General features: G+C 35.4%; 1 pseudogene; it reads right to left on the reverse strand.

Moving 5' to 3' along the window:
* Window positions 1-6,570: 6,570 nt before the first annotated feature.
* Window positions 6,571-21,960, reverse strand: LOC114508431 (annotated as a pseudogene).
* Window positions 21,961-22,564: the final 604 nt, after the last annotated feature.

Here is a 22,564-nt window from a genome sequence, read left to right on the forward strand (position 1 = left end):
TGTTTATAGTGCTAACCTTGTATAATGTATTTACTTGTTTATTCTCTGAACCTCCCAATAAATGTAGTCATTGTAAGTGAGGCACAATTTTACTTCTAACCCATCCTACTTTTTTAGCTGGGGCTCTTTGATAACAATACAGACTAACAGGAGAAACAAACAGATTTTGTATACATGCAGTACACATCGTGTGGGAGAAACCTCAACGAAAAGTAGCTCAAAGTGGTGGCTTGGAACTCTGGCCCAGAAAACACCTTCAATAAATAAAATACATTTGCAGAGTAATAATAGAACAGGAGAAAACAGGGTTAGGCTTCCAGACAAGGCAAACAGTGGGCAGAGAAATTTAACAAGTGAAACTAATGCAGTAAGGCTTTCTTGCAGATTCCTCATGGCCATCTCTGGGGTGATAGGAGTCTGCCTCCAGTAGTAATATTTCTGGCCGCTAGGCATAGAGCAGAAGACAGATAGAGATTTCCCTGCATGAGCATTTTTAAAGTTGCTTTCAGTTCAAAATCATTTCTATGTCAAAGACACATATTTAGAGGCTATAAATTCTGGCTTCCTTCAACATCATGATGGTGGAAATTTATTTTTGCTCACCATAACATCTTAACTTCTTAGAACCATGCCAGTACAAAGTAGATATTAAAAATACCTATTAAGTGAATAAATATTGCAATAATTTTAGCTAAATATTATATATTCTATTTCTTAGCCAATAACTAATGTATAATAAATACCTATTATTATTCCTTGTTAACAAATATTTATTAAAATTGTGATTAAAAGACAAAGGGAACTTGTGCAAAGGCATTTGGCTCTCGACAGTAAACTAAATATGGAGTAATAGAAACCTGTTTACTGTAGTCAAGCTGTAACTGAGCTAACTGGGGCTCAGCTGTGTGGTGCCTTGATGCATGACCCAACAAGCAGTGTTGAAAGAAATAAGTTCTAATTAACAGGCTTCCAACCTTGAGGGTTGGAGAGCACTCCCACTCAGAGCTCTCCTCTCTCATGAGATCCAGCACTTCCCTTGCTTCCCAAAAGGCTACAAGCTAAAACCATGCCCAGAAGTTCCTCATATCTTCATCTGTCCATTAGCCAGACACGCACACAGACCTCCATCCTCTCTGGAAGGTGCACCTGTGGGTTTCAGAGTCGCCAGCCCCTCTCGGCAGTTCTCTCCTTCAGGATCTGTAGAGCCATTTGAAAGAAATATGACATTTCATTATAATCCTCAAGTACTTTATGTAAATATTAACCTTTTTTCATCATCACCATCTCAAAACACAAATTTAAATTATAAAAAATATTTTTATATTGGATTGAGACTCAGGTAGCATATAAATATAATGGAAAAAATGCCTAATAGGAAGTGCAAAATCTTGAATTCAAGCAGATATATAAATCTGTAATATAACATTCATGCTATAATTATGAAATTTCTTGGAGAAAAAGGGGCTACATACAAAACCTGACAAGCTCAGGGGAGGCCTGCATGGTAGCCTTACAAACTCAGAGACCTAAAGTGACCACAAAGGATGGTCAGAAATTAAAATACATTAACTAAAAGGAGGTCATGGTGGGGAGTCATTGTTTTAGGCTGGGATCTTTCCTGATAAAAGTCAGTCTTTACCTTAATTGAGCCTGTCTATTGTCTTTTCACATCCATAATAACATACCTTTGGAATGTCAAGGTAACCTCCCTTTTCCCAAACTCCATAGCACAACCACCAATCAGTGCAAAGATCACAATTCCCTCATTGTTATTGTTATTGTGTTAATTATTGACAGTTAACTAACCTGTAGCCACCTATGTAAAAGAGATATGTGTCTACCATTTTACCTTTTTTTACCAATCCCAGGTTTCCCTGTTTGCTTTCTCTCTTCTCCCTAATCTGTCACCAGTAGGTTTCATGGAACCCACTCACCTCTTCTCTTTCAACTGTACTGTATAAAATAATGCAAAACTGCTATTTTCCAGAACATTTTCTCAGTCCATTGAGGTTTTGATTCCTGGCAATTGTCATCATTTTGGCTCAAATAAACTCAGAAAATTTTTGTACAGGTTTGAATGTTTCTTATGTTGATATTTTTTAGAAGATATTCAAAATAGAAAGTGACTACATCTTTAATATTTGCAATGAGCCAAATGTATTTGAAAGGGAATATTTAAATTTAGTTAAAATGAATAATTTTACCACTTGCTAGGAATAGTTTTTGTAACTAAAATATGCTGGATTAAGTAAATTCAATTCAAGAAAAATATGTAAAAGAAGAATGATCACAATGTCATGCTGACTTATTTTAAATAATTTGTTATTATTGGTTTCCTTACAGGAGTTTTGTGGTTAAGTTTTGCCATTGATTAGTTTTTTTAAAGATTTTTACCTCCCTCTGGTGTTTCTAAAATAAATAGCAATCTACAATATGCATTATACACCAGAATATCTGGCCAGCTGTTCTTTCTAACCTTATTTTTTGTGGATTTCATCTCTTTCTTACTCAACAACAGCTATACTGGCCTCTTGCTAATCCTTAAGTATACTAATCAGACTTCTGCCTTTTCAGTTCCTTAGTCTCTACCTTGAAAGCTAGTCATTCTATTCATTCCTCTTTACCTTATCTTATCTCAGATGTCGCCTCTTTTAAATGGCCTTCAGTGATTTTCTTTCTTTTTTTTTTTTAACCAGAAAGAGGACCCCTAGCTCTCTGGATCCCCAGAGATTCCTTTATTTATATTGATACCTTGTGCCATTAACTTCAGCATATATTTTTAATCATTTGCTTTCTCTCAATTAAATTAAAACTATAAGAGAGTTGAGGCCTTGTTTAATTTATTTCTCCATCTTTGGTATTGGGCTGGCCAAAAAGTCTGTTTAGTTTCTTTCTGTAAAATAAAAGACACATTTTTTTTAATTTTTACTAATAACTTCATTAATTTGGATATTTTGAGTATGTCAGCTGTCTCCTGCTATTGGCTTTTAGTGGGTAGGGGCCAGGGGTGCTGTTCAACATCTACCAATGCATAAGACAGCCCCACAGCAAAGAATTATTATCAAAAGAGTACCACAAAACTTCACAAACTACTTTTGACATGTTAAGTAGGTCACAGTGTAACAGGGAATATAGAGCCTCCAAATCCGCACTAACTTGGCTGGGGGAAGGGAAGAGGAGCAGAGCCCTGGAGAGTTACTTTGCATATCTAAAGAACTTGGCCAGTGTTTTAGTAATGCTAATAGCTGTTCCTTTTGTTTTGGAGCCAGGGAGATGGGACTGACTCTAACCCAAGGTGCAGCCAAGAGGCTTCTGGTCCCCCGGTTACTGTACCTGCAGGAGAGGCTTGGAGGCAGTTCTTACATCACAGGGCCACACCTGCCTAACTAACCACAGCAGCTCAGAAAGGCAGAGGAGACCACAGTACTGGCAGGTGTTATCCAGAGTGGGAGGAATTGGAAATGGGGTTATGGAGGAAGATCTGAGCTGGGATTGAAACCCAGGTGTGGGGCAGTCATTTGTCTCTTAACTATGTGGGGCCTCTTAGCCATGTGGCGTGGGAAGGAGGAGGTCTTGGCCATGTGGTTTGAAAGGATGCAGAGGGACTGCCACCAGACCACCACGAGGAGGGGCCCTGTGGTTCTGGATCAAGAGCAGGAGCCTAGCTGAGCACTGACAACTGGGAGAAGCCAGAACATTAAAATAGGAATCTGCCCAGCTAAACTTCTGTTTCTTTTCCTGGGAGATAATACCTCTGACTAGTCTGGTTTGCCAAGGGGAGGGACAGGACTGTGTGTGTTTGTGGGTATTAGTTTTATTTCTAAGGGAGTGAGATTTAATGGAAAAATTCCGCCATTATTTTAATCCTGTGTAATCTATGATTAGATGGTTCCTTTCTTTTTCATGAGATTCTGGCATTGGGAGTCACAGTTTTTTTTTGGCGACAGGTAATAGAACCCAGAGTGGTTCTGTTTCAACAACACCTTCTCTATACACTGTACAAATCATTTTTAGTATGTTACAGTTGTATTTTTACCTTTCTTGAAATAATAAAGCACTATACATTGAAAATGTTGTATATTGTCTTCCATCTTTAATATTAAAATGGCTGCACAAAAATTCATTAATTTTAATAATTTATTTAAAATGCATGCTGATATGACAGCTATCACAATATAATCTAACAAAACTGTTTCAAATGAAGTTAAAACAACTAAGCACTATTAGAGCCATTTTACAGAAAACAAAACAAAACAAAACAAACTTTTTGGCCAACCCATACCTTTAATAATGTTTGCAAACAATAATGATTCAAAATATATTTATTTAAGAATTAATGAAAAAATGTATGAACAAACCATAAAGTTTAAATTGTTTACCATTTACTAGTATAAGAGCATAATGCTAATACCTTTGTCTTATTTAATCTTCATAGAAATAATCGAGTGTAGGTACTATTTATGATAGATAATTTAGGTACTATATTATAGTATAGGTACTATATATAGATATTATAGTGTAGGTACTTTTGTTACAGAACAAACAAGGGGGGCCTGGGATGATATACTATTATAAAAAAAAAAGCCCCCAGGTCCGTCGTGTCCGCTGCCAGAGGAGAGATGCCTCTCAATGCCAGAGATTCGTGAAAAGGAAAGGAAATGTTTATTTAATGCTATACAGACTTAAAGTAGTGACCTAATGTCTTCACCAAAAATCCTAAAGTCCCTTAAAACACCCACAAACAGACATAGTCCTTCTCTCTTCCTCCTTTGCCCAGTCCAGAGTACTGTATCCCAGGAAAGGAAATAGAAATCCATGGCTCAGGCAGCCGCTGGTTCTTCCCAGTTAGTACTCTGTCTTGACTGGGAGACCTCCCTGGGTTCCTGGCACCCTCAGCTGTGTTGCTGGGATCTCTACTAAAACCAGGTGGTGGTTCCCCCTTCTAAAACTGTGGGGGTCCCCACTCTGGAAAAGGGATATGGTCCTCTCTCCCAGGGCCACGGGAGTCCCCACTCAGCCAAAACCGTGTGCTTCTCCCCCTGCACAATGGCTGAAAGGGCAGGGGGGTCGCCACTCTGCCAAAGCCGAGTGGCAGTTCTCTGCTAAAGCTGCATGGTGATTCTCTCTTGCAGGGCTGCAGGAGTCTTCACTCTGCTAAAGCTGCATGGTTATCTCTCTCAGGGCTTCGGGAGTCTCCACTCTGTCAAGGCCGCGTGGTTCTCCCCTCAATGGCTGCCATGTCTGGGTTTAAATCCCTGTGCCAATCTTCCTCTGCAGCCCCATTTCTGACTCCTCCTACACTTGGGCACACTTGCCCTCAATCTGCTGTCTTCTCCAGCTTTTCTGGTCGCCATTGTGGGTCTGGGCAGGTGTCACCCCATGTCCTGGAGCCAATCTTCTCCCAGCTCCCACGCAGGTGCTGTAACTTGGGGGACCTGGCCCCCAGTCCCATCTTGGGCGGGGAGGTCCCTTTCCATCCCCCTGGCCTTGAACATGGCCATAGCTAATTAGCATATCTAAGTGACCAGCCAAAGGCTATAGGTATGCTAAATGACCACGCCATGGATTAGCTGCAAAGCTGCCCTGTATGTTCTTGCTCTGTGTGCCCCTTCCCCCAACTCACACCTGTGGGGGAAGGGGTGGAGACATCTTAAAATCTCCTGGACACCTTGAGTTCTGGACCCCATTTCAAATGCCTATTTGGGGTCCCCCCTCTTGGCTGCACCCTGTAACACTTTTGTAGATAAGAAAATTGATTTAGGGAACTAAAGGGATCTAACCCAGGTTATGCAGTTTTTATGTGCTATGGAGCAGGGAGAACACGTTAGTACATAAAGACTAGGAGTAGAGATTAACACACACTGAATCATCAGTGGGAAATGTAGGCGTCTAGTAGGGAAGGTCTCTAGAAGTGTGGGGTGGGCAAAAGTAAGTTTACAATAGTAATACAAATTAATAATATAATAATTAATAAATAAATAATGATAAACTCTGTTTTGCATACTCACACTGGCATACCCACTTTTGCCCACCTGTATACATAATATACCACATCTTAGAGCCACAGTGAGTAATAAGTACTAGTTTAAACAACGGAAGTTAATCAAATTTTCTAGGAATTGGAGTCTGAGAATAAAAGATGTGTCAGCAAGAAAATAACAATCTTTATATGTATTAATAGATATATATAGATTCAATTTTTTAGGATTACAATTGTATCATATATAATGGTATAATTTTTATATCTTTTGGTCAAATAAATTTTTACATAAACTAAAAAAAAATCAGTTCCTTATTCACACTAGCCATACTGAAGTATTCTACTTAGTAGCCAGAGAATATTTGTATCATTGAATACCCACAAATCAGAATACAACAGCAGTTTAAATGGCCTCACATTTATTAATGAACCAACCTACTACTGCAGGAAAAAAAATCAAGAGAAAAATAATTTCTCCAATAATTTCCCAATTAACACAGAAAACTGTCCAGACAGCAGTGGTCTCTTCAGCAATTTCAGGAGGCAGACAACACGAGTAGAGCATAAGTATGTGAGCCCGTCTGGTATGCCCTTCCTTATACAACCAGTTTGGTTCTTCTCCAATGTCTCCTCTTGGAATTGTACCTTATTTTACTTCCAGTTTCCATTGGAATCCCATTGGGGAATGAGCTAATTCTGCTTTTGTTACTTGGCCAGCAACCTCTTGATCCTGGAAGTCTTGTGGGAAGACGTGGAGAAGAAGAATGAACCTCACAGACCACAACAGCGGAGAGAGCTGATTCAACTTTTAAACTGAGTAAATTACATTTTCCATTCTTCCTTAAAGAGGTATTATAGTGTGCAACTCAGAAACATGGAAGTTATACCAGATTGTTCTGGTTTCATTCACACCTAGTCAGGCATTAAATACTTCTGGTTTAATTCTCTAAATGTTTTCCTACTCCACCCTTTCTATCCACTTCCTTCTATTTCAGCTGGATCTTTACCATTCTTATTTTGTTTTGTGCAACAGCCTTCTAACTCTTCTATGAATCAGTGTCTAGTCTTGCTCCTTTAGATTGTTTTACATGAAACAGTATAAACTTTTCTACACTGATAGTATAAATAAGCCTGGATTAGCTTTCTAAGTTACAGTACACTCCTGGTACAAATTGTTCTGCAGTTCCCCCTCAGGCAGCACTGGAATGAGCAATTCAGCATCCACCACCAACCTATAGCATTCTCAGCTCTGCAGTTGGGTTTCAAGAGCAGTATTCAGTCTTTACAAAGGAAAACCATTGGGGGCAGAATGAATTTGGTACAACCAATGTGTATCCACACATTTGAGAATGAGGAGTTTAACAAAATGAATTTGTAGAAATGCTCATCCTGTGAATGGACAGTGCCGTACCCTTGCTGGGGCTTGGGTCTAGGATTTGGAGAACAGTACGATAGTAAGGTTGGTCTAGCATCTAGCCCTTTCAAGAGATCCATGGTGAAATGATCTTTCAGGCTGGCCAGGGGGACAAAGAGCTTATATCTACAAAATAAAAATCCTGCATTTAGAACGGTTGAAGGGGGACTATTATATTCATGGCTCTATCCCCAGTGCTCTGACACTCAGTAGGTAGGTGCTCAACAAATGTTGCATTGGAAGGAATTGGTTTGCATCTTTCCACAGTCCAGGACTGAAAAGTAACTTGCAATGTCTAAACTTCATTTGTTTTATCTGTACAGTGAGCAAGCAATGAGATCATGCATGTGAATCTGTCAGTTAAATTCTAAAGCTAATAAAAAATGAGAGGAATGAAAGATAAAATTATTCTACGTAGTTCATTTAAAAATATTTCTGGATATGCATATTAATTTTCACTATTAAAGAGCAATGTCAATTTCTCAGTAACTTTTTTTATTCAAAAAATAGATCATCAAAGTTATAAGAACATATATTATCTGTGCATTTCAACAAAGCTCTTTTAGTTTGGAGGAGAAAAATGCAGGCCATGAACATTTTTATTTTTCCTCAGTTATCTCCTCTTCCAAAAAGACTCCTCTCTGCAGATTGCAAGCCACTTCCAAGATTTTGGCTTTGCATGCAGAGCATTTTATGTTCCGACCACGGCCTCTCTTTACATCTTCACCCTGTTTTCAAACTGCACCTTAGACCAGCAGACAGGGTAGCCCATATCTGTCTGTGCTGCTCCATCCTTACTTTTTGAAACTGTAACGTTCTTTCTCACCTGTGAGCTTCTGAGAGCACTATCATTTTATAAACCCCTTTCTGCTCTCCTGGGACCCACATCTCCATAATATTTCAAATGGAGAGAGACTGCCTTATAATCATCACATACTGCTTTTCACGAGCTATATGTACTGTACAATATTTGGGAAGAAAATGTAAATGTGAGAATAGCCATTGCGAACACCTAAAATAATTTCACATATGGCAACATGTCACGATTTTACAACTAATGTTAACTAGCTGCGTAGATTTTTTAAAAATGTCAGTTATCTCACTGTGTCTTTGTTCCTTAGAAAAATATGTTGGTTTAAATACAATCAAAGACAAGTCAATGTCCTTTTTTTTGATGTCAGTATCTCTCAAATGTTTGCTAAGATGTTATAAGAATTTACATTTAAAGAATGGTCATATGTTTGAGATAGTTGTGTCAAAAATAAACATTTTTTATAAACTGCAGATAATTCAATATAAATGTACACTGGGGACACTAACAGTGGTCTCCAACCTTTTTGGCGCCAATGACTGGTTTCATGGAAGACAATTTTTCCAGGGACCAGGATGGTGGGGGAACGAGCGCTGGTGGGGGGACTGATACTTTTAGGATGATTCGAGTGCATTACATTCAAGCCCACTGTCTGCTGAACTGCCTGGCTCCTAACAGGCCTGGTCCAGTACCAGTCCGTGGCCTGGAGAATGACACCTGCCCTAACAAACATTAAACAGTATTTCCCAAACTCTTGAACATAGAATCATGTATGTAGAAATAATACCTCTCAAAAGCAGTAATGTAGACATATTGATTTATCTTTATGGGAAAAGGAGCAAAATAATTCTGGCTTGAAAGGTTTCTCTCCAAATAATCCCATATTTAAATATGTGTCAATGCCTAAAATTCTAATTTGTGTGTCTTTGTATTAAGATTTTGTTCTCTGTTAAAATATCACTAAGAGAGCAGTTCCAGTTCATACCTTACTTGTTAAGTATACTCGGTGTTAAAACTGTCTTTGAAAGTTAATGTTGAAAATTATTTAGATAGGTCACAGAATCCTTAGCCATTTGAGAAGATGCTGCTCCTCTAACAACAACAAAAATCTGACAATGAAAAAAAAGGGACGGACATCATTACTTCAACATTTTTCTAAGGGTCAAAATGTTACAACAGAGGAAAATTGCAACTAGCTAGTCTTGGCATCAAACCTTCCTTAAAAATTGCTATCTGTAATCTGCCTCAAGAATGAAGTCATTTGGAGTTAACCATTATCCAAAATCTATTTACAAGTTAAGAGCTCTCTCAGCCTCCAGCTATGGAATCATGACAGTATAATAGATGGTGTGCTCTGCCTTTGGAAAAATGAAGGTTACTTACCTAGAAGCCTGTTTTGCTGCCTATGTATCATTATCTATCAGCCATTAGAAAGCCACTCATTGCCCCAAAGCAGTTAACTTGCTGATTGGTTTCTGATTATTATATTTCCTTGGGCAACTGATTGATTTTTATCATTTATTCCCTCTCTGTTGCCTGCAAAAGGATTTGTGTACCACAGATTATTTTCTCAGTACTGTCTGCCAGCAGGGGGAGTTTTGTAGTTTCTTTCAAATATTGACACTGGACAACTCCTTCGCCAGGAGGCTTAAACTGTGTTCCAAAGGTAATGACAATGATGGCTCATATGTACTGAGAATCGCTGAGTATCCTTATGAAAGTCCTCACATGTAGCAAAAAGGCAGCTTCACACCATCGCAGCAATGCTCTGGCAGGCTTGGCATGATCATTGTGCTCTTGATGATGAATATAAAATGCCTTAAATTAAAAATTTGAGACACAAGTACCATTTTTTAAATGACTAAGCCTATTTAAGAAAAATGTTTTTTTTTTTTTAATTAAAGTCAATGCCCTTTGGTCAAAGGGATTAATAAGTGGGACTACTAAATAATTTTTTTTCTGATACATTAATGTATAAAAATAGAACGGGTAACAAGGGTTCAGAATTTGAAAGTCATTGAAAATTCTGCTCTGCCTACTATGCCTTAAATCTACCCACAAAAAGTTTCTATGTTTGCCTGAGTGTTGCCACACAAATTTAAGATAGTATCATTTTTATACATCTGCTTTTAAAATGAATATACAAATGCAAAGGATAATAAAATGCACTGCCAGTTTCATGTGACTTAGCTGATGAGACAACTTTGTTAAATGACAAGAACTAAGAAAATAACTAAAATCCGGAGCGTTAGTCGTGGGATTGAAACAAGTAGCTTGGATCATCGATCAGGGGAGATAAAAATTGTGCACGGTGCCGAAGTGAGGAGCTGTGTAAAATGAAAGGGCCGTGAATGATCTGGGTTTTCTTGATGGCGGTGTGAAGGGATGTGTTAGTTAAAAAAAGAAGAACGTGAATGATAAGCTGAGAAGGAAAATAAACACACTTCTCTCACCTTGCAGCTTTGCAAAGAAACAGTGAAATTCCCACACACTCATGGAAATTCAACAATTATCATTCACTGACAAGACACCTTTGTCGTCAGTTTTCTAAATATACCAATAAAAAATCTGTCATGTTTTTTGTGCCCTATTGGCAATAAAGATGACATTTTTCTTTTCTCAAAGGTTACCTTGTTCTTCATATTTTTAGCTGTTAAAATGCAATGAATTTCTAGTCAAAAAGGGTAAGTTTAAAGGTTTATAGAAAACTAATTAAGACTTTTTATCCTTAACTATGTGATTTCTTGCCTAAGTAAAATAAGATTAGTGTATCCTATTTTAATAGCATAGACTAACTTTTTAAATCACAGATTTAATTAATGAAAATATTCAAAGCACCTATAATCTAATACAAGCAAAATTAGAATTAATGGAGCTAACTTTATTGCTGATTGGTTATCTTTCTAATTTTTTTATTTTGAAAAATCAAAAATTCATAAAAATATGTATAATCTATAATGTTACCCACTTAACATAGTGTAGCTATATAACAAAAACCATGTTAAAGTTAGCTATGGTTTACATTACTTAAGCATAATAATTCCTTAAGTAACTTAATTAATGATTTTCTGACTTATTAATGTAGTTTCCGGGAATATTACATTTAGTAGAGACAACATAATGAATTAAGTAGATGAGTTCTGTCCTTATGGGCCTTACATTCTAGAGAGAAAGACAGAAGGTAAAACACATACATAAACACACACAAACAAATCAGAAAATATAGTAAATGCCATGTAAGACAATTGTGAGGTGTTACTGGAACATATAACAAGAGACTGGATCTACCCTAGGATAAGATCTAAAACAAGTTTAGAATGGGTAATAGTTGTTTTCTCACTAGGCCTTAAAAAGACTTTTAAGCTTTAAAAATTATCCATGTGTAAAAAACATAGTTATTAAGTAGCTACTTTGTACTAGGCATTGTACTATGTGCTAGAAATACTCAGTGAGCTGGATGCACCAGCCCTTTCCTTTGCAGAGCCTACAGACCAGGGAAGAGGAGGAAGCAGCATACCATTGCCAACCAGGTAGTTTGTGCTTGGTTTAGAAACCATTCTTTCTGGCTGAAAAGCACATGTTTTATATCCTACATTTAATTTTCTTTTTATCATGTATAAGTGCAAGATGCTCTGATTTGAGGTCAATGTGTTGAAAACTTATTTAGGTTCTTCTATATTTATTTGTAAGTTTTGATTGTGCCCCTACTGATATGTGTTGTATAGAGAGAGATACATAGATATGTAGAAGGAGAGAGAAAGATGTTGGATAAGTCTATAATAGACTAATCATATGAATTTTTAACTACCATTAGATGATATTTCCAGATTCTCCACTATAAGGTTTTTGAGGCTAGATATTTTCTCTCATTTGTATTTATAGCATTAGAACCAAATAGAATTTTATTATATAATCTGTTTATAATAAATGTTGTTTGTATGTTTGAAGGATAAATGGGGAGGAAAGGAGGCAGGAAGAGAAGAAGAAAGAAACATGATATTTCATTACTTTATTCTCAATAGTATAATTTATTAAGTAAAGCCAAAATACCTTAATTTCTCTACTGAATTCTGTAATAGAAAACATTTAAAATTATAAACTTGCATTCAAATGTAATGGGAAAAATATGAACATACTTTTAAAAATTAATGATGATAAAGGTTTACTCCAAAATTGATTGTATGATGAGATAGTCATTTTTAGTTATAGAAACCACTTACCCATACAATAAATGACCTCAAGTTTCTAAATAATCACCTTACATTTCTTTTTTGTTTACTTCAACTATTTGAAGTTTTATTTTTAATGTTATATAGAATTTTCTAGATTATGGTCTACCTGCAACTACTTCTCTCATAATCAGGATTTTTTTATAGATTGCTATCATGATCATGCACCATAAGTCTGGGGATGCTGAAGATGGGGCCTTCTTGCGACTTGCACTTTAGTATTGAATGCCCAACAGATGATTCAGGGTTAAATTATCTGATAGACTGAACTGCCTCAACTTCCTTCTTTCATACAGATGATTGTTAACCCACGTTCAATAGAACTGCAGCTTAAACTACATTCTTCATATGCCATTGAAATCTGAAATCATATAGTGTTAATGAATTAGAAAATGTTTATGTTGATGGAAGACAAGCTGAAATGTTAAGCAGTTAACCAACATCAAAATAGACATTGATGCACTGTATTGGTGAAAGAGCTCTGTCTCTTAAGTTTAGAAAGTGGACACCAAGACTATATACTTTTATAATAAACAGAGGATATAAGATGGCAGAAGATTAAGTGGAAGCTACACTAACCTTTTCCCAGGACCAATCTGAAATTACAATTAAACTGTAGAGAAATCATCCAGAATAACTAACTGAACACCAGCTGGGGAGAAGCCTTACAACCACAGACAAACAGAAGAAACCACCTCAGCACAATGTGACCAGTAGGGAGTACAGAGGAGACAGGAGAGGGCTCCTCCTGGGCTCCCTGGGCTCCCACAGGGGGCAGCTGAAGTGCTAGAGGGATACTTTGGTGGCCAGGAGTTCCCCCTGAGAAGTGTGGGGTCTAATCCCGGAGCTGGGCTCCCCAGCCTACATCACTAGAGCCAGAAAAGAACCCAAATAATATCCAGTTGTGAAAAGCAGAAGGGATTCTGATGCCCAGAGAGAGTCAGCTGGAGATACAGAAAACCTTTTAAAGGGCCAAAGAATTAAACTCTGTTTGCAGCCACATAGTCTGGTACTAGCATAAAAACAGACACATATTAATGGGCCAGAATAGAGAGCCAAGAAATAAGCCCTCACCTTCACAGTTAACTAATATTTGACAGGAAACATGCACATACAATGGGCTGAAGACAGTTCATTCAATATATGGTGTTGGGAAAATTGGACAGATACATGCAGAAAAATGAAACTAGACCACCTTCTTATACCACACACAAAAATAAATTCAAAATGGATCAAAGACTTAAATGTTAGACCTGAAACCAGAAAAAATTATAGAAGAAACCATAGGCAGCAAAATCTTGGGTATTGCTTGTAGCAATCTTTTTTCAATCTCCCCAGGCAAGGGAAACAAAATAAAAAAAATAAACAAATTGAATTTTATCAAACTAAAAAAGTTTTGCACAGCAAAAGAAATCATCAAAAAATAAAAAAGACAACCACAGAATGAGAGAACATATTTGCTGATATATTTGATAAGGGATTAATATCCAAAATCTATAAAGTACTTACAAAGCTCAACACCTAAAAATCAAACAACCCAATTAAAAAATGGACAAAAGACCTGAATACACAGTTCTCCAAGGAGGACATACAGATGGCCAATAGACGTATGAAAAGATGTTCAACATCACTAATCATTAAAGCAACACAAATAAAAATGATGAAATACCATCTCAGAACTATCAGAATGCCTATCATCAATAAATCGAAAAAAAAAAAAAGAAAGAAAGAAATGAGTGCTGGCAAGGATATGGAGAAAAGGGAACATTTTTGCACTGTTGGTGGGAATGAGGACTAGTGCAGCCACTGTGGAAAGCATTATGAAATACTTCAAAAAATTAAAAGTGGATCAGCCTTTTGACCCAGCAATCCCATTTCTGGGACTATATTCAAAGGAACATGAAACACTAATTTGAAAGAATGTAACTGCTCCTATGTTCATTGCAGTATTATTTACATTTGCCAAGATATGGAAGCAGCACAAATGTCCATCATCCATTTAACACTGTTAAATGTTAAATGGATGTTAAATGGATGAAACAACTTTGGGACATTTAAACAATGGAATTCTACTCAATTGTAAAATAGAAAATTTTACTCTTTGCAACAGTATGGATGGATCTGGAGAACATTATGCTAAGTGAAATAAGCCAATCAGAGAAAGACAAATACCATATGATTTCATTCATATGTGGAATCTAATGAACAGACTGAACTAACTGGCAAAACAAAGACAGACTCACAGATGGAGGGTGGAATGACAGCTAGTGCAGGGCGGGGCAGCTTAGGGGTGGGTCAAAGGGCCCAAGGACATGCACAAGAGGGTGGTGATTGCTGTGGAGAAGGGGGTATAAGGGAACTAAATGATAATGAAAAAAATACAATAAAGATTATATATTTAAAAAAATAAATAATGAATTTCCTCATTATAGATATGTTACAAAATATTGATTTTCATACCAGTGATCATATACTATGTTAAAAATCAAGTTATTTATTTTCATTTTTCAAGATATATAAAAAAAGGATTTTTACTTATGATTGTGTCAAACTCACTTACTGGCAAATTTTTACCTTACAATTAAATAATAGATACTATTAAAACTGAAATAACATCAAGCAGTTTTCAATCTAAAACTATATTTACCTTTAATTGCTCTCTGGATTCTACTTTTTTCCATTCTAAATAATACATCTTTGTTCAGTATAGCTAATTAAAGAGTACTTAATTGCTACTGAACATTATTAATCTTCCATTCATTAGAAAACTTTGAGAAGATAGAAGCAAAATATGGACAAATAAATCCTGCAAAGCTGGCAGTCACCATGTACTTCTAGCAGCTGTGAAATAGCACACACTTAAGAACGGCATCTGGACTATAAAGTAACAGGTCACTGGAAGATGAGATAAGTTATCCTCTAAAATTACTGTGTTCTGTGGGGTTTCTTTGACTCATTTGTCACTGCCTGCTTGAAACTTCTGCATTTGCCCTGGACATTTATTATGCCTGGCATTAGAAATGATATGTATTAGTGTAAGAGTGTTACTCTTAACATTTTACTTCAATGGAGATTGTACTTCTCTTTTTTCACATTTCATCCAACCATTTATCCAGAATATGTTATTGAATATTGAATATGTGCCAAATAGTTGGAAGTGCCTGGAACATAGCAATAAACAAAATCAGCAGAAATCTGTGCCCTCGTAAGCTTAATTCTTATAGAGGGTACAGAGAAAGGACAATAAATATAACATGTAAGCAAAGCATATGGTATGTTAAAGAGTATTAATTGGTAAGTGTGAAGTGAAAGAGAAAAGGGGAATGGGCAATATTGACAATTGAATATTTTATATTTATTACTCAAATTAAAATTGAAAAGTGAGACAATGCTTAAGTACTGGAATGTGTTTTTTAAAAATTTTTTGTTTACTTAACAAATTAAAAATGTTTCACTGTGATGGGTAATTCATTCAAAATGAATTTTATTATAACAACAAAAAATGAGAGCACATAAAGACAAAAATGATTAATTAAAGCCCAATCATATTTTTCCCTCTCTGATTTGAATAGAAAGTAGTTGGGCATAGTGGGAAAGAGACCATTGTCAGGTAATGCGGATGCAATTTCTCATCTAAAATTGTGTTGCTATAAGGAAATCACAACCTCTTGGATTCTCCATTTCTTGATAAGATGAAGAAATAGACTGAATATTCTCTTAATATAATATTATAAGATTTTGTTGTGTGGATTTTCCTCCTACTCATAATTTTTCTTCTGGTCTCTAAATTTGGTCATATAACTTTTGTCTGGTTGCAACTTGAGGGACTTACCATTTTTTTCCCAGGTATGATTTGGTTAGAAAGGCAACCTCTTCCCTTTGTGTAGCATCTTTTAATTTCTTGATAGGAAAAAGTTCCATGAAATAAGATATCAGTTCTTTAAAGTGGTGTAAAGGGAAAGTCCTCCCTGAATCTCCGGATGAACTCTCAGTGAATATTTGTAAAAGACAGAAGAGTCATACTTCCAAGTATTAAGTGAAAACTAAAGTTAAAACCCCAAGAGATTTTTAAAGATGAAATTATATGCACAGAGAAAGGTAATGAAGGAGACATTTTATTTTAAGTAAAAATAATTTCCAGTGCTTTCAAATCATATGTCATATTCAGCTGCCTACCCTGACTCCTCATACGGCCTACTCATGAATAAGGCTTGACAATTGGATTTAGGAATGTCACATTTGATTGCAGTTTCTGTGACTACATAGAGAACAATGAATAATATATTGATTTACCCTATTTCAAGAATTCACAAGTAAATGGAGGCTTACTAAATTAATCTGTTAAAAAAGTTTGCATGGCAAATAATGCTATGGTTAAAATCAGTATATCAAAGTATCAAAATTCCTTTTTTGGTTCTCATTTCATATGCTTTTGTTAGCTATGCTTAACTAAATAATAACAAAACTACTTTATTTCATAAAATCCTGAACTTATGAGAATATGTGACTATTTGAGGATTTATTAAGGGGATTTTTCTTGAGTGGATATCATGAGTTCACATATTTCAGAGTACTTTGTTTTAAATATTTTTTACATATGAGAAATTAGAGGAAAGAAGGGTTATCTTTTTTTAAATTTTAGTATCGAACTAGTTTATATTATCTCAGAGAAACACATTGAACCATAAAACAGAAGTACAAATGAAGTTGTGTCATCAATATTTAGTACTCTCTTTTATTCCTCTGGCCTATGTAAATTTAGTAAGTAAGAATACAAAAATGATGATAGTGATGATATTTATTTACTCATTTACTTATTCATTTATAGACTCTATATTTATGAGCCCAACAGATATTCTTCTAGACCAGGATGCAGTGGTCAAAAACAGAAACAAGATCTTGCTGTGTGTTTACATTATAGTGGGGGAAATAAGATCATATAAATAATTTACATGTTTTTAAGCAAATGAAAAGTTTAATGTGATACACAGTGGTGGAGTAGAAAGGGGAGCGGTACAATGGGTGACTATGGAAGGTTTCATTAAAGAAGTAGTAGTAGAGCCAAAGTATGACGGACAGTCACTAGCCCAGAAATACCCACAGATGTTCAACTGTATCTGCGTGATCATGTAATCTCAAACTTGATTTTATTTTAAAAACATATTGAGTCATTTCCATGTTGTGCCCTGATGTTTAAAAAAAAGTGAAAACCTTTCAAACCATGTACAGAAAAAATATATATAACATAATATGTTATAATGCAATATAATACAGGTATTAAGCATAGAAATATTCTCAAATGAAACTAAGCTAACATAAATAGCAAAATAGCACATGAATGTGTTAAAACTCAAGACTATATTATAGAAGCTTTACATAAGTATGCATGCATCTTTCTAAAAATATCAACAGGAGCAACTGAAATTTTATTATGTTTCAGATACTAAATAGATTACTGATTTGTACCAAACCATAGATATATTTTATTCAGTGTAACAACAATGACCTGTGTTTTTAAATCTTACATTCAACAATTAGATGAAAGTTCAGTCTGGAGCTAAACCAAAACAAAAAATTATTTTATTTTAGTTTCTTGGCCATTTGATTATTATTTGAAAAATCATCAGTAACTAGTTATCTACTACTAATAATCAAAACATTTTTTCTGTAATGTAATTCCTGTATGAACATCATACAGTGGTGTTGCTCATTATCACTGGTTTTACTTTCACTTTTGTTCCTCTAAACTTCTTTGTAACACTGACAATAAAATCTCAGGCCTGATGTAATAACCACTTGGAATGAATTTCAACCTTTCTTGTACCAAATTATTCTCTCTGGTGAAGATACTTGAATTTTCTAGCCTTGTGGAGGAAAATAAAGCAAGCAAGTTCATTAGCTAAAGCCTTTTTAAAAAGTTTAATGTGGGCAATTTAAGATGACTGTTCTGGAGGAGAGCAAGCAGTTTAAAGATGGAATAAGCTAGACTGAAGAAAGCCAAAGAATGGACTGAATGACATTTTGTTTTTTTTTTATATTATTTTTTAAAATTTTCAAGTACAATTGCCATACAATATTATATTAGCTTTAAAGGTACAATATAGTGATTAGTCATTTACATAACTTACAAAGTGATCACCTCAGTAAGTCTAGACCCCATCTGACACCATACCTAGTTATCACAATGTTACTGACTATAGTCCAGATGCTGTACTTTACATTCCCATGACTGTTTTTATGACTGTAAATGATATCTGGGCAATTTGTACTTCTTCATCCATTCTTTTTTACCTTTTCTCCCATCTGGCAACAATTAAAATGTTCTCTGTATCAGTGAGCCTGATGCTGCTTTATTTGTTCATTTATTTTGATTTTTAGATTTAACATATAAGTAAAATCAATAATCTCTGTTTGTTTTTTTTTTCAGTAAGCATAACACTCTCTAGGTCCATCCATTTTATTTCAGATGGCAGGATTTTATTCTTTTTTTGTGGCTGAATAATATTCCATTGTGTATGTACCATCTGTTCTCCACCCATTTGTTTATCAGTGGACTTATATTGCTTCCATATACCAGCTATTGAAAATAAGGCTGCAATGAACATAGAAATGTGTACTTTTTAAAATTAATGTTTTGAATTTCTTTGGATAAACATGCAGAAGTGAAATTGCTGGGTCCTTCTTTGTCTTTTGTTATACTCTTTATTTTAAAGTCTGTTTTGTATGATATAGGTATTGATGACCCAGCTTTTTTTCATTTTCATAAAATATACCTTTCAATAATTTTTCCTTCAGTCTGCATGTCTTTAGATCAGAAATAGGTTTCTTGTAGGAAGCACATGTACCATTTGGCATTGAAGGGCATATAAAAAGAATTCCAGATCAGAAAAAGCTAAATGAGTTCATCATCACCAAAAATGCATTACAAGAAATGTTAAAGAGACTTCTTTAAGAAGGGAAAAAAGATAAAAAAAATTAATAATAAAATGACAGTAACTATATACCTATCAGCTATTACTTTAAATGTAAATCGTTAAGTGCTCCAATCAAAACACAGGGTGGCTGAATGGATTAAAAAAGACTGAATGTGATTCTAGCTTTAAACACTGGGGAAGATTTAGCCATATAAGTACATGTATGAGCACTGCTGTTGTTTTGGTTATAGCTGTAGTTATCTTTTGAAGGGTAAGCTTATAAACTTATTCATTTTTTAATCTCATAATTTTTTAAAGTATAGTTGGCATACGATATTTATTAGTTTAAAGTGTACAACATAGTGCTTGGACATTTGTATACCTTACTACATATTCACTGCATTGAGTTTAGTAACCATCTGTCACGGTGCAAAGTTATCCCACCATTACTGACTATATCCCCCTTCATCTTTCTCACCCATGCCTCTACCTACTTCTCTCCTGGCAACAACCAGTGTGGAATTTTTATTGTGTGAACTAGAAGAATGTGACTGTTTCCCCCCCACAGGACATATATAGGGTGATCGTGTTGAATTGCCTGCACTTATTTGGACTGCTATTTTGGTTCCCTTTCAGTTTCATTCTCTTAAGAATGTTATGGGAGAAAATGGGCCTCTTACTTTCTACCTTTAAACTAGAAAGCTAGCTTGTTAAAATGAAAGCCATCCTCCATCAGAGCTAAAGTAGACATATAAATCATAATTCATCTTGTTAGTATACTAGTGAATGTATACTATTTTTGCTAACCTTAACTTAAACTTGGTTGTGTCCTACAAAAGACAAACCTCTTATCCTTATTATAACACAGTAGCTTACAAATAGAAAGAGAACAGCCATGCTGCTTATTTAGTATTTCAATTCAACATGAAACTCCACGGTTTAAAATTCCACAGTAGTAGGAATAGACTTTTAACTTTCCTACTCAAAGAATCATTCCCATCACTTTATTCTGATGCATAAATAGTTATCAGTGAATTACACAGTTATTACATGAATGAAATCTATGATAAAACTGTGAGGGTAGTTAATACCTACCCTAGGAATCATTGAGAATGAAACCTTGAAGAATACGAAGGATGACAGTTAAACTAAGAACAGAAAGAGAAGATTTACCAAAAATTAATATTCATAAGATTCAAATTATACATATTCCTGAATTATGGACCACAATGTTAGAATATGACAATAGGATATTTGGTAGAAATGACTAAAAAGAGTATTGATAATAGTATGTATTTAGTGTCTACAGTATGCTAATATTTTAACATGCATAGTGTTATTTAATTCTCATAATTCTCTGGTATGAGGATTAAAAGGTTAGTATATGTATTTAACAGCTGTTAGTAACTAAGGCAAACACTGTGAATTGAAATCAGCTGATGGCTTGCTCCTCTAGTCTTGCCCCAAAAATGCATTATTGTTGGATAATTTATCATCGTAAGAAATTGCTTTTGAAAAAAGTTTATGATTTAGCAGAGAAAGCACAAGAACACTAAAACTTATGGATCTTGGTTTTAAACATATTGTACATGCTAGCTCCCACAATCCTGATGCATGATAAGATCAACAAAACATGAATTTATTTGAGAGAGATTAGCTTTTATATTCACAAGCTCACCTTCAGGCCCCTGGTAGGTCAAGAAAAATGATCTGGAGAGACAGTCTTCTGAATATGGAAACCAAAGGAACTGGTACTATTAGTTTGCTGCCCTGTCCAGATTCCATTGTATAACTATTGAGGAAGCTGGATCTGGGCAGCAGTATATTTCTCTACTCAGGGAAGAGATGAATTATACCAATTCAAAGTGGCACTTTATTGAAAGTTTGCTGCTAAGCAACACAGAGTATATATGGAAGAGTGTTGCTAAGCAGTGCACCTCATCTATTCCACTGCTGAGAGGAATTTTTTTTTGTTAGTGCAATGAAAAATAGCCCAACTTTCATTTCTCATAAAGCTTTATTTTTACATGTGTAACTAAGTTTACACAAAGAAGGATCATTTTAAGTATGCATTGGATTAGAAAATGGGAAAAGTTCTGCCACAATTTGGAGACTGGCAAAACTATGGCTGATTGATTCACCTTGATAAAATTCAGTTTTGACAGTCATGGAAAATCTACAATTGACAACAGACAACAGAAAATATGAGAAATAGAGTTGATATTTTTAATATACAAAGATCTGGTATATAAAGTAGAAGAATCTTTAACACTTTACCAGGGAGATAAAAATAGTATGATGAGACATAATAGGAAAAAATAAAAAGACAAGCAGAGGCTATTAAGGCTATTCAGAATATCTAGGTACATGTTGGTATTACTCAGTTCCTGTGGCAGTGCCTGTGCTTTGCTTGTTTACTCAGTCATCTCTTCTGAGATGTGGAGTCTGCACTAGTCACTCCAGGCTGCCATAACAAAACACCATGGATGGTGGCTTAAACATGCACAAAATATTTACTCACCGTTCTGAAGTCTGGAAGTCCAAGGTGCTGGTGTGATCTGGTGAGGGCTGTCTGGCTTGCAGACAGCAATCTTCTCACTGTGTGCTCTCATCTCTCAAGGCCTTTTATTAGTGCATGCACATGGAGAGTAAGAAAAGAGAGAGAGAGGGAGAGAGGAAGGGGGAAGAGAGAGAGAAGAGAGAGAGACACACACAGGGAGAAAGAGAGAAAGAATGAGAGATATCTCTTCCTCTTCTTATAAACCTAAAAATCCTATCAGATTAGGAACCTATCCACATGAATTTATTTGTTCTTAAGTACCTCCCAAGAAAAGCTTCTCTCTTTCCAAATTGTGGGTGAAAGCTTCAACATACAACTTTTGTGGGGACGCAAGTTGAGTCCATTAACAGAGTCAAGATGCTAGATGCTGATTTTGCATGCCCTCTTAGATATTTTACGAGAAATTCAGCAGTATTGTGCTGCAAACTGAATTGTTTATAATATTTGATTCCTTCTCCTTCTTTCCCATTCACTACCCAATACAAAAATCCACCATCTAGTTAAGTAATTTTCAAAATATTTACTATTTTTCCATTTCTCTGTTCCATATCTAGGTTTTTTAAATTATGTCTCATCAAGAGTATTGCCACAGCCTCCTCCCTTCATCTCCATAGAACTCTATGTGTAGGCATGTAATGAAAATGATCTTCCTAATA

The sequence above is a fragment of the Phyllostomus discolor genome, chromosome 11 (assembly GCF_004126475.2).
Source record: "Phyllostomus discolor isolate MPI-MPIP mPhyDis1 chromosome 11, mPhyDis1.pri.v3, whole genome shotgun sequence".
NCBI classification, from domain to species: Eukaryota; Metazoa; Chordata; class Mammalia; order Chiroptera; family Phyllostomidae; genus Phyllostomus; species Phyllostomus discolor.